Here is a 14,226-nt window from a genome sequence, read left to right on the forward strand (position 1 = left end):
TAAAATTTTTCTGCAACCTCTGATCCGTTCAAGTCTTTGTCGCTAATTTTCTCATTAGAATGAGCTGATAAACTGTGACACAACTTTTCATAAAAAACTCTATGTGTTTATCTAAATTCTTGATTAAACAGCGTTGCAGTCAGCTTACGCCGAGAATGAGTATTTCAAGCGGATTACCCCTTGGAGAAGGGCATAGGGGAGTGGAACAATCGGCTGCTAACAAAGAACTCCTTGTAGATAACTCATCATCTAATGTATGGGGTGATCACTGAGTAGCATGGGCTCAATGGGCTGAACGGCCTTTTTCCACGCTGTATCTCAAAACTAAATTAAACTAAACTAATGTTTAGGAAATAACTGCAAATGCAGAATGTAAAAACACAGAAGATAGACACAAAAAGCTGGAGTAACTCAGCGGGTCAGGCAGCCTCTATGGAGAAAAGGAATAGCTGATGCTTCGGGTCAAGACCCTTCTTCAGGCTGAGAGTCAGGGGAAAGGGAAATGAGAGATATAGATGGTGATATAGAGAGATATAGAATAAATGAATGAAAGATATGCTAAAAAGTAACAATGATAAAGGGAACTGGCCATTGTTAGCTGTGTGCTGGGTGAAAATGAGTTACAGACAATGAGACTCAACAAGATGACTTTCAAGCTAGTACGACTTAGGTGAGGGAATGATGAAGAGAGAGGGATGGAGAGAGGGGATGCAAGGGTTACTTAAAGTGAGAGAAATCAATATTCATACCACTGAATCCAAGCTATCCAAGCAAAATATGAGGTGCAGTTCCTCCAATTTGTGTTTGTCCTCACTCTGACAGTGGAGGAGGCCCAGGACAGAAAGGTCAGTGTGGGAATGGGAAGGGGAGTTAAAGTGTGTGGCAACTTGGAGATCATCAGTTATTACTCCTGCAAACTTCTTGTTTCTCAGGGTAGGAAGGAACTGCAGATGCTGGTTTACACCAAAGATAGACACAGACTGCTGGAGTAACTCAGCAGGACAGGCAGCCTCTCTGGAGGGAAGGAATGGGTGACATTTTAGCATCGAGACCCTTCTTCAGACTCAGTCACTGCCCCTTCAAAGTGCTCTGTCACCTTGACCCAAGTGTAACAGAGAATGGTGTGACATGGTGGCGCAGCAGTAGAGTTGCTGCCTTACAGAGACTCGGGTTCGATCCTGACTACGGGTGATGTCTGTACAGAGTTTGTGCATTCTCCCTATGGCCGTGTGGGGTTTCTCCGGTTTCCTCCCACATTCCAAAGACATGCAGGTTTGTAGGTTAATTGGCATCTGTTATGGTAAATTGTCCCTAGTGTGTGGGGTGGAACGAGTGTACGGGCTGTTGTTGGTCGGCACGGACTCGATGGGCTGAAGGCCTGTTTCTGCGCTATATCGCTAAAGTCTAAAGTAGACACTCAAACTGCTCACCTTTTACTAACTAATGAGTAACTTAATCATGAGAAAGAAGTTAAACCACTGATACAACTGGTATCTCTTCACCCTGAGGTCTGGATGCTTCTGAAGTAGCCCTTGTTTGGTTATGTGTGACAATTGACAAGGAAAATTGATGACTTAATGTTGAGTCTGGCTTAATTTAGTTTGGTTTAGAGATACACCCACAGCATGGAAACAGACCCTTCGACCCACTGGGTTCATGCCGACCAGCGATTACCTGCACGCTAGTTTTATCCTACACACGAGAGACAGTTTACAGAAGCCAATTAACCTGCAAACCTGCACGTCTTAGGAATGTTTGAGGAAACTGAAGCATCTTGAGAAAACCCACGTGGTCACGGGGAGAACGTACAGACTCTGTACAGACAGCACACGTAGTCGGGATCAAAACCGAGTATCTGGCGCTGTGAGGCAGCAACTCTACCGCTGTGCCATCGTGCCCCCCTGAGTCACGTAACATGTGAAGATATACGTCTTAATAACGAAGAAATCAAACGCCTTGTACTTATTTAACACTGTACCTAGAATGTTTCCGAATCTGAAAGTAACTTCTATAGTATGGTCACTGCAATTATGCAAACAACTGCACAACAGTCAATCTGTGCAAAGCAAGATCTCACAAACAGTGACGTTACAAAGAACAGGTCACAAATTTGCAGGCACAATTTGAGGGTAAATATCTGCCAGGACTCGGGAACAATATCTCTTGGGCGGCCCAGTGGTGCAGTGGTAGAGTTGCTAACTTACAGCGCCAGAAACCCGGGGTCGATCCTGATTACGGGCGCTGTCTGTATGGAGTTTGAGCTTTCTCCCCGTGACCACGTGGGTTTTCTCCGGGTGCTCCGGTTTCCTCCCACACTCCAAAGGTTTGCAAGTTAATTGGCTTCGGTAAAAATTGTAAATTGTTGCTCGTGTGTGGGACAGTGTTGGTGCGTGATCACTGGTCGGCGTGGACTCGCTGGGCCGAAGCGCCTGTTTCCGCGCTGTATCTCTAAACTAAAATGGATAGGAACGGTTTAGAGGGATAGGGCCAAATGTGGGAAAATGGGAATAGCTTGGTCAACATGGACAAGTTAGGCTGAAGGGTCTGTTTCAGTGCTTAATAACTCTATGACTCTAATATGGTGAGCTTTATTTTGACCATCTGTCCTTATAGGTGGAGTATTGGGTTTATATCACAGCCAATGCATGCGGCCTGCAGGGCATAGCGTTCCTCAGTGCCACAGTGAGTGCCAACCAAGCTTTGACTGTGGGAGCGAGGGTGAAGAACTCAGGGAGCAATGAGTGGGTGATATCTGGCCAAGTTTTGTGGGTTCAATCGATTATGAAAAAAAGGATTAGGGTGAGGATTTGAATGAGTTTCATGTGATATCTTTATTATCTGTGACGTAAGATCATTAATCCGCTTCATCCACAAATTGGATGGTGGAGTCTGCAAATCCGCACACCAGGATACATTCCTATCAAGTGCAACTTGATAAAGAAGAATATTAGATATCAATAATTTGCACCTTTCGTGTGAAAATACCAATAAGGCAATAATCCTATTTCAGACGCTTTATGATATTTTCTAACCACATTAGGTGTGCACAGCCATCCAGAAATTGGATCATATATTTATGTACTAAATTATTCCATTTCAATGAAACATAAAACATAATGGAAAATCAAGGATTGGCAATGAATCCCGCAAAGTTCATAATTTTTCTTCTGAGATCATTGTGTGTATGTACGTCATTAATACACCTGGAGGAATATTGGGGCTCGTAGCAGATTCATTGAATCATTGAATTGATTGTTAATCTAATAGTCCAAACTAATAGTCCAAAAAGGCCAATAGGACAGCACGATGGCGCAGCGGTAGAGCTACTGCCGTACCGCGCCAGAGACCCGGGTTCGATCCCGACTACGGGTGCTGTCTGTATGGAGTTTGCATGTTCTCCCCGTGACCTGCGTAGCGTTTCTCCAAGATCTTCGGTTTCCTCCCACACTCCAAAGACGTACATGTTTGTAGGTTAATTGGCTTAGTGTAAATGTAAATTGTCCCGAGTGTGTATAGTGTTAGTGTGCGGGGATCGCTGGTTGGTGCGGACTCGGTGGGCCGAATGGCCTGTTTCCACACTGTATCTCTTAACTAAACTAAACTAAACAGAAAAAACATATCCTTGGACATTAGTTCCAGCAGCTGAAGTCCTCTTAATATTCTTCAGCAGCTACACAGTCTGACAACTACGTCAGACCAATTCATAGACAAAACGTGTAGGAAGGAGCTGCAGATACTAGTTTACGTCAAAGGGTAATCCTTGCTTCCCTCTATCCACCCCTCCCCACCCTAGTTTCACTGTCCTCCTGATTAACTTTACTTTTTTTATGCCTCATTGCCAACTTCCTCTCATCCAACAATGAACCATTGCACATTTCCTTGATCATCTTCTGTTTGATCTGTTCTTTCCACGCCATACATGCTCTTTGTACCCTTCCATATCTCATTCCCCTCCCCATCTGACTCTCAGCCTGAAGATGGGTCTCGACCCGAATCATCACCCATTCCTTCTCTCCAGAGAGGCTGCCTGTCCCGCTGAGTTACTCCAGCACTTTGTGTCTAACCTATTCATAGTCTGCAGCTCTGCCTTTAACACCATTACACCCGTCCAAGCTCATCACCAAACTCACGGGACCTGATGTCAGCACTCATCTCTGTAACTGGATCCTCGACTTCCTGACAAACAGACCCCAATCAGCGAGGATAGGGGACAAATCATCCTCCACGATAATCCTCAACACGGGGGCTCCACAAGGATGTGTTCTCAGCCCCTTCTTTACTCCTTGTACACCCACCACTGTGCAGCCATGTACTAATCAAATTCCATTTGTAAATTCACAGACGACACCACCATTGTGGGCCGGATATCAAATAATGATGAGACGGAGTACAGGAAGGAGATTGAGAACCTCGTGTCTTGGTGTCGAGACAACAACCTTTCTCTCAATGTCAGCAAGGCAGTGATGGACTTCAGGAAGTGAAGCGGTTCACATGCCCCACTTTGCATTGACGGTGACGAAGTAGAGATTCCCAGGAGTCAATATCACCAACAACTTCTCCTGGACAACCCATACTGAAGCAACGACCAAGCAAGCACACAAACATCTCTACTTCTTTAGAAGGATTAGGAAGTTCGGCATGTCCCCATCAACTCTCACCAACTTCTATAGATGCGTCGTAGAAAGCATTTTATCATGATGCATCACAGCACGTGACAATAAACTCAAACTGAGCACTCTGTGCTCTCGAGGTCGGCTGCAGGAGGCACCCCTGGGGCACAATGGTGGACGGGCGAGGAGAGGAGAGGAGAGGAGACGTTGGATTGCCGGCCGATCCACATGTCCAAGGAAGGCGATGGCTGGAGGCCCTGGATCGGGAGCCACTCTTCAGACCTAGAGCGCGGACTTGACTTTGAAAATGGCGCCAAAAGATGGCGCTCTTGTATGTGGGCTTGGCGGGCTATAACTGTACACTTTGCCAATCGGGGATAGTCCCGACGGGAAACATTGCCTGTCCATTCCCACCACAGATGCTGCCTGACCCGCTGAATTCCTCCAGCACTTTGCGTTTGGCTCAAGATTCCAGCTTTTACACTTCCTGATTAGCGCGGACTAGATTTGAAACGGTGCCAAAACACGGCTGCTCTTGCAAGCAGGCTCAGTGGACTATTTCTGTACAGTGGCTAATCAAGATAGAGTCATAGATTCATAGAGTCTTACAGCATGGAATCAGGCCCTTCGGCCCAACTTGCCCACACCATCCAACGTGTCCCATCTACACTAGAACCATCTGCCTGCGTTTGGCCCACATCCCTATAAACTTGTCATATCCATGTACCTGTCTATTTCTGAAACGATACATTAGTCTGAGCCTCAACTACCTCCTCCGGCTGCTCATTCCATACACCCACCACCCTTTGTGCGAAAATGATACCTCTCAGGTTCCTATTAATTTCCCTCCTCACATTTATCTTATGTCCTCTGGTTCTTGATTTCATACTCTGCGCATGAGACCCTGTGCGTCTACCTGATCTAACCCTCTCTTGATTTTGTACATGAGATGTGCTTGGGTATGGCAACACTCTACAGGAATGAATGTAAGAAAATGATTTCACTGTGTGTTTTGTACATGCGAAAATGAAAGCACCATTGAGGCATTGAAACTTGTGTCTCCTTGATCCAATCTCACCAGACAGTGGCTGGTTCGAAGCCTTTATATCTTCCACACTAAAAACTCAACTCTATATCTTCACCATCAACAACACCACAGTCACATCTGTGGAGTCTTTTAAGTTCCTGGGAACCATCATCTCCAAGGACCTTAAGTGGGGGGCTACCATCGACTCCACAGTCAAAAAGACACAACAGAGGATGTACTTCCTACGGCAGCTGAGGAAGCACAATCTGCCACAGGCAATGATGGTCCAATTCTACATGGCCATCGTAGAGTCTGGTCTCACCTTCTCCATCATGGTCTGGTTTGGCTCAGGCACCAAGCACGACACCTGGAGGCTGCAGCGAATCGTCCGATCAGCAGAGATTATTGGCTGCAACCTTCCCTCCATTGATGAACTGTACACTGCAAGGGCCAGGAAGCGAGCGGGCAAGATCATCTCTGACCCCTCTCACCCTGGCCACAAACTTGTTGAATCATTTCCCTGTGGAAGGCGACTCCGGACTGTCAAAGCTGCCACAGCCAGACATAAAAACAGTTTCTACTGAACAGCCAAAAATCTGTAGCCTCCCTTTGATCTGGCATTGTGTTGGTTCACATGCTTGATCAATGGTGTTGTATCATTAATGTTTTATTATTATTATTAATGTTTAGTGTTTTATGAGTCATTCATCATTGTCACTGTATGTCATGTTGTTACTTGTGGGTGGAGCACCAAGGTAAATTCCTTGTATGTGAATACTTGGCCAATAAACTTACTTACTTACTTACTTACTCCCTGCTAGAAACTGGTCTCAGTCTAAGCTGCTCACTAAATGAATGAATGTATGAATGATTGAATGATTGAATGATTGAATGATGAATGAATGATTGATTAAATGAAGGATTGAATGAATGCATGAATGAAGGGTTGAATAAATGATTGAATGAATGTATGAATGATCCTACACATGAGGGACAATTTACAATTTTACTGAAGCCAATTAACCTCCAAACCTGTATGTCTTTGGAGTGTGGGAGGAAACCAGAGATCCCAGAGAAAACCCACACAGGTCACAGGGAGAACGTAAAACTCCGTACAGACAGCACCTGTAGTCAGGATCTAACTGGGGTCTCTGGCGTTGTAAGGCAGTAACTCTACTGCTGCACCACCATGCCGCCCGTGACCAGGCTCACTCGCCAACCTCCTGTTGTTTAATGACATCAAAAGCTGCGTCGCTGAGGAATAAAAAAATATCTTTGGCAGCATCAGCTTATTCCAGAGCGTGTCAGAAATACATTGCACCAATAGTTCTGCAATTGCTTGGATAACGGGATTTTTATATGTGGCCAATGTGTACGATTATGCTCCCTGCAGGTAGACTGCAGTAGGTCTGGTCTCATCAACAGGCTTATAGTATACAGCTTTAGACTTTAGAGAGATACAGTGCAGAAACAGACCCTTCAGCCCACTGAGTCTCCACCGACCAGTGATCACCCCATACACTAGCACTATCCTACACACTCATTTACAATTTTTACCGAAGCCAATTAACCAACAAACCTGTACGTCTTTGGAGTGCGGGAGGAAACCGGAGCACCCGGAGAAAACCCACGTAGGTCACGGGGAGAACGTGCAAACTTCGTACTGACAAGCATCAGTAGTCAGGATCGAACCCGGGTCTCTGGCGCTGTGAGGCAGCATCTCTACCACTGCGCCACCGTGCTGCCCCTATTGTTTTTTCAATGGATTCACTGCGTGCTTTAGACAGCAGGCCCTGTTTCACTGCATGACATAAGGCTTGAGGTTTGGGGAAAAGGACGAACATGCTGCGGGTGAGAGAAGGTTAACGGGACAACAAGGAATGCCTTGTTGCTCCGATCTTTCCACGCAACCCCTCGTTTCTATTTTTGGAGAGAAATCCGACAAGGATACTGAAAACTAAACAAAGATTTCCTCCGTCCTTTTAATTTTTTTTCTCTATTTCTTCTTCTTCCTCTCGAGGCTTATTGCTGCCCTGCCTCGACGTGTTCAAAGTTAATAAAAAGGATTGGCTGTGGAGATGTGCGGCAGAATATAATTAATTAAATGAGACTAATTAGGAACATGAGACCCAGGTGCAGGGCAGAAGCTGACAAGGGATAGACAATATCAGGAAACCCGTTAAGGGTGTAATGTGACAGGCGTAAGTACAAAATGCAACTTTTATGTATTTTGCTATCTGAAGTCTCCCAAGGGTCACCGAGTGAAACCGTAGATTGCTGGGTCCTTGGCTTGTGTTGTCGTCAAAGATCTTTTCTTTGGAGCCGCCAGTAACACAGGCTAAAATTTGCTACCCAATTACTCCAACATATGTCCAATGTCTGTCTCAACATTCTCCCTGTATCAGTTTCTCCTGCATATTTATCTCAGGTGAAACCTACCATGGAGATGTCGTGTCGAATGGGGAATGTCAGTGGAGAGGTTTTTAAACAGGGAGCAGTAGGATGGCCACAAGGCCAGTGTTAATGTTTACTGCACTCTGACCGCCCTCCATTCATGGCGATAGGTACAGGGACACAAGGATTGTCATCCTTCCAGTCCTTGCATGAGCCTAAATAGGAGACCCGCCGAGAACGCTGGCTGAGCCCAATGTTTTGCTTAGTGTGGTGTAAGTGTGCAAACACACACACACATGCCGCACATTCTCACTCACTCTCTCTCTCACACTCACTTATTCACTTACTCACACACAAAAACACACTCACTTACTCTTGTGTGCACATACACATACACACACATGCACACACACATGCACACACACATGCCGCACACTCACTCACTCTCTCACTCACCCCACCCTCACACACACACCCCAAACTTACACCCACACACACCCACAGCCACACACTCACGCCCAAATTATTATTAATATTTAATGTTTTATGTGTCATTCCTAACTGTCACTGTATGTCATATTGTCACTTGCGAGCAGAGCACCAAGGCAAATTCCTTGTATGTGAATACTTGGTCAATAAACGTATTCATTCATTCAAACCAACACACACTCACGCACACACACAAACACACACATACACCCCCATACATACACACATAGACACACACACACACATATACACACCCAAATATACACACACACAGCCACACACTCACATCCAAACTTACACACACAGCTACACACTCACACACACATCCACACACTCACACACACATACACACACACACACACACATATACACACCCACATACACACACACACACACACACACACACACACACACACACACACAGCCACACACTCACACCCAAACTTACACACACACACACACACACACACACACACCCAAACACACACACACACCCACATCCACACACTCACACCCACATCCACACACTCACACACACCCATACACAGTCACACACACACACAGGATCAGTGAGCCACGTGGCCAGAAGGAAGGAATGCCGAGCCGGCCCCTGCTCATCCCCCGAGGACGGGAGAACCGGAGAGGAGGACGGAGGGAGCCGATGGACACGAGAACAATGGCCGGTAGGAGAATGAACCGGGGTCTGACCTTCCTTCTGCGGCCTCACGGTGGGTTGCGGGACGCTTCCCTCCCTCCCTGTGCCACATTGGCCGGGCGAGGAGAGGGACCACGGTTCACTGGACGATCCGGATGGAGGCGACGGATGGAGGCCCTGCAGCAGCCTGGGGCTCGCCTGGATCGGGACCCACTCCAGGAGACCGGGCACGCGGGCCGGACTGGACTTTGGAAATGACGGCAAAACCTGGCAACTCTTGCACGTGGTCTCCGCGGACTATTTCCATGCACTTTGAGCTAATCAGGGGTTGTGCTTAGGTACGGCAATACTTTACCGAACTGCATGTAAGAAAAATAGTTTCACTGTATGTTTGTACGTGGGATAATGAAGAACCATTGACCATATGCACACACACACACACACACACTTTCTCTCACTCACTCACTCTCTCTCTCTCTCTCTCTCTCTCTCTCTCACACTCACTCACTCACTCACTCACTCACTCTATTCCCCTCATCATCTTATGCACTTTTATAAGGGCGGCACAGTGGCGCAGCAGTAGAGTTGCTGCCTTACAGCGAATGCAGCGCTGGAGACCCGGGTTCGATCCTGACTATGGATGCTGCCTGTACGGAGTTTGCACGTTCTCCCCGTGACCTGCGTGGGTTTTCTCCAAATTCTTCGGTTTCCTCCCACGCTCCAAAGACGTACAGGTTTGTAGGTTAATTGGCTTGGTAAATGTAAAATTGTCCCTAGTGGGTGTAGGATAGTGTTAAGGTGCGGGGATCGCTGGTCGGCGCGGACCCAGTGGGCCAAAAGGGCCTGTTTCTGCGCTGAATCTCCAAACTAAACTAAACTAAAAATCATCTCTGATCCTCCAAGGAATAGAGTCCTAACCTGCCTAACCTCTCCCTATAGCTCAGGCCCTTGAATCCTGGCAATATCCTTGTAAATCTTCTCTGCACTTTTTGGAGCTTAACAGCATCTTCACTTATAGCAAGCAGACCAAAACTGAACACAATACTCCAAATGTGGCTTCACCATACTCCAGATTAATCTGTCGGAGCGTCTTTTAAGAAGTATATAAAATCTTAATGAAGACATATGGACCGGTACATAGATAGGAAAGGTTTAGAGAGATATGGGCCAAGTCAGGCAGGTGGGACTAGTGTCGGTTTTGTTGGCCTGGGCAATACTTTATAGAAGTATATAAAATTATAAGATGTGCTGACAATTATAAGATGTTCGTCTCGTTCTAGTGTGGAAATGTCAGATACTGAAAGGCACAGGTTTACGGTACGACATAGAAAATGTAAAGGGGATTTGCCATACAGAGTTCCGGATACATAGAGTGTCAGGTGCCTGGACAGTGTTGCCAGCAGTGGTGATAGAGGCAGAAATGTTAGCATTATTTAAGACGGGCGCATGAAAGGCAAGGACTCGAGGAACATCATCACATGTTAAGGCAGATGGGACTAGTTTAATGTGACATCATGGTTGACACAGACATGGTGGGCACAGTGGCGCAGCTGGTAGAGTCACTGCTTCATGGTGCCGGAGACCCAAGTTCGATTCCACCCTCGGGTGCTGTCTGTGTGGAGTTTGTACGTTCTTCCTGTGGCCACGTGGATTTTCTCTTGTGTAGAAAGATGACCCCAAAGACAGTAACTCACGCAGCTCAGGGCAACTGTGGGGAAGAAGTTATGGATTGGCCTTTTTGCGTCAAAACCCATCCTCAGACTCAGAACTGCAGGTGCTGGTTTATACCGAATATAAATACAAAGTGCTGGAGTAATTCAGCGGGTCAGGAAGATGGAAAAATAAGATGCTGGTTTATATCTTGTAAACCAGGCAGACATCTGCAGTTTCTTCTGCCTTCATTACAAAAATGGTGAGCTTGATTGTGGAATGAATCTCACCCCTAATGCAGGGTGCAGAATATCAAGGAGCTAGCTCGAGCTTGTTCCATTTAATCAATTTAATGCCACATTTAATTCTGAACAAATTCCCATTACTTTGGAATTAACCTTTTTTAGAACAGATCAGATGAATAGCTTTTGCACAGGGCATGGTCTGCCCTGTGAATGACAGGTCTTTCCCTGCAACATTAGATCAGTTGTAATGAGTGTGCAAGTTTGACTTTTCCCAGGCATTTAAATCAACTATTTATATTTCTAGGGCAATGCACACTTCATTTGTTTTGATTGAGGGAATTGTCACTGTATTACTGTAGACAGTTGATATTCTGCAGGTAGCCAAACGTACCACTGAGGTCATTTCATTCCTGGATGCCACTTGCATTTAACCAAAATACACCATTTATCACTGGTGTGATGTCGAGCAATGGTTCCCAACCTTTTTTAGTTCATGGCCCCCCCATGTCATTACTAGCAAAAAAACCTATTGAACCTGTGGCCCCCTAAATCCCCACATTTTTCTGTGGCCCCCCCTGAAATTTGCCATGACCCCAGGTTGGGAATCACTGCTGTAGAGTATGGATCAATGTGTCATCTGCATTTCGAAAGAAGTCTCACACATGATGGCATGGTGGCACAGGGGTAGAGTTGCTGCCCTACAGCGGCAGAGACCCGGGTTCGATCCACATTATGGGTGCTGTCTGTAGGGAGTTTGTACGTTCTCCCCGTGTACTTCATGGATTTTCTTTGGGTGCTCCGATTTTCTCCCACATTCCAAAGGCGTATGGGTTTGCAGGCTATTTGGCTGGGAATAATTGTAACTTCTCCCAGGTGTGTAGGGTAGCGTTAGGGTACGGGGATCACTGAGCAGTATGGACTCGGTGGGCCGAAGGGCCTGTTTCCACGCTGCATCTCTAAACTAAGCCAAACTAAACTCTGGAAAAGGGTTCCGACCCAAAACATCGCCAGTTAATGCACGATTGTCAAAGTATCAATTGAATTGAATCATCATTGAATCTTGAATCATTCCTTCCACAGATGCTGCCTGATCTACTGAGTTCTTCCAGCACTTTGTGTTTTACTTAAGATTCCTGCATTTGCAGTTCGTTGTATCTCTGTTGACGAACAGAGTGGGGCAGCACTGTGATACGGCGTGTAGAACTGTTGCTGCCTCGCAGTGCTAGAGACCCAGGCTGGGTCCTGACCTCGAATGCTAGTTGTGTGAGGAATTTGAACGTTCTCCCTGTGACCGCGTAGGTTTCGTCTAGGTGCTCTAGTTTTCTCCCAGGTACCAAAGACATGAGGATTTGTAGGTTAATTGGCCCTTATATATTGCCCCTAGTGTGCAGGGAATGGGTGCAATGGGTGCAAAGGTGGGACCAATTGTTACAGTGAAAAATTTGATAAGGTCCCACATAGGAGATTAGTGGGCAAAATGAGAGCATATGGTATTGGGGGTAGAGTGCTGACATGGATAGAAAATTAGTTGGCAAATAGGAAACAAAGAGTAGGGATTAACAGGTCCCTTTCAGAATGGCAGGCAGTGACTAGTGGGGTACCGCAAGACTCGGTGCTGGGACTGCAGCTATTTACAATATACATTAATGATTTGGATGAAGGGATTCAAATTAACATGAACAAATTTGCAGATGACACAAAGTTGGGTGGCAGTGTGAACTGTGAGGAGGATGCTATGAGAACGCAGGGTGACTTGGACAGGTTGGGGGAGTGGGTAGATGCATGGCAGATGAAGTTTAATGTGGATAAATGTGAGGTTATCCACTTTGGTATCAAAAACAGGAAGGCAGATTACTATCCAAATGGCGTCAAGTTGGGAAAAGAGGAAGTACAACGGGATCTGGGGGTCCTTGTTCATCAGTCTATGAAAGTAAGCATGCAGGTACAGCAGGCAGTGAAGAAAGCGAATGGCATGTGGCCTTTATAACAAGAGGAGTCGAGTATAGGAGCAAAGAGGTCCTTCTGCAGATGTACAGAGCCCTAGTGGGACCACACCTGGAGTATTGTGTGCAGTTTTGGTCCCCTAATTCGTGGAAGGATATTCTTGCTATTGAGGGAGTGCAGCGTAGGTTTACAAGGTTAATTCCCAGGATGGTGGGACTGTCATATGCTGAGAGAATGGAGCGGCTGGGCTTGTACACTCTGGAGTTTACAATGATGAGAGGGGATCTTATTGAAACGTATAAGATTGCTCAGGGCTTGGACACGCTAGAGGCAGGAAACATGTTCCCGATGTTGGTGGAGTCCAGAACCAGGGGCCACAGTTTAAGAATAAGGAGTAAGCCATTTAGAACGGAAATGAGAAAACACTTTTTCTCACAGAGAGTTGTGAGTCTGTGGAATTCTCTGCCTCAGAGGGCGGTGGAGGCCGGTTCTCTGGATACTTTCAAGAGAGAGCTAGATAGGGCTCTTAAAGATAGCGGAGTTAGGGGATATGGGGAGCAGGCAGGAACGGGGTACTGATTGGGGATGATCAGCCATGATCACATTGAATGGCGGTGCTAGGTCGAAGGTCCGAATGGCCTACTCCTGCACCTATTGTCTATTGAGTTACCATGCTGCCATATGAATGAAAAGAACACAATACGCAATAGAATTTAACATAAACATCCACCACAGTGGAATCATTATTTCTCATAGTGATGGAAGGCAATAAAGTTCAGTCATCTACCTCCTTTTGTTCCCCCGTGGTCGGGGCCTAGAACCCTCCGCAGTCGCCGCTACAGACAGCCCGATGTACAGGCCCTCTCGCCGGGATGATCGAAACTCCGACATTGGGATGGATCGGAACACACTCTGCGGCTTTAAGTTCCCGAATCAGCCACTTCTTACCGGAGACCGAGGCTTCCGATGTTAAAGTCTACAGGCCCCGCTGGATGTTACAGAAGTCATCATGTCTCATGAAACTGCTATTCGTTGGGATGGTACATTGTGAATTGGAATTGTCCAGATTAGATCAGGATTGGGAAATTGAAATGAACAGTGGGGTTCATCCTTTGGTTACAGAATGAGGAGCATTTTTGGCTGAAATATTACCTATCATATTTGAACAACTATCCAGAAAAATCTTTAACGTGCTCTAATTTTGGGGCAAAA

This window comes from Leucoraja erinacea, chromosome 34, assembly GCF_028641065.1.
Source record: "Leucoraja erinacea ecotype New England chromosome 34, Leri_hhj_1, whole genome shotgun sequence".
NCBI lineage: Eukaryota > Metazoa > Chordata > Chondrichthyes > Rajiformes > Rajidae > Leucoraja > Leucoraja erinaceus.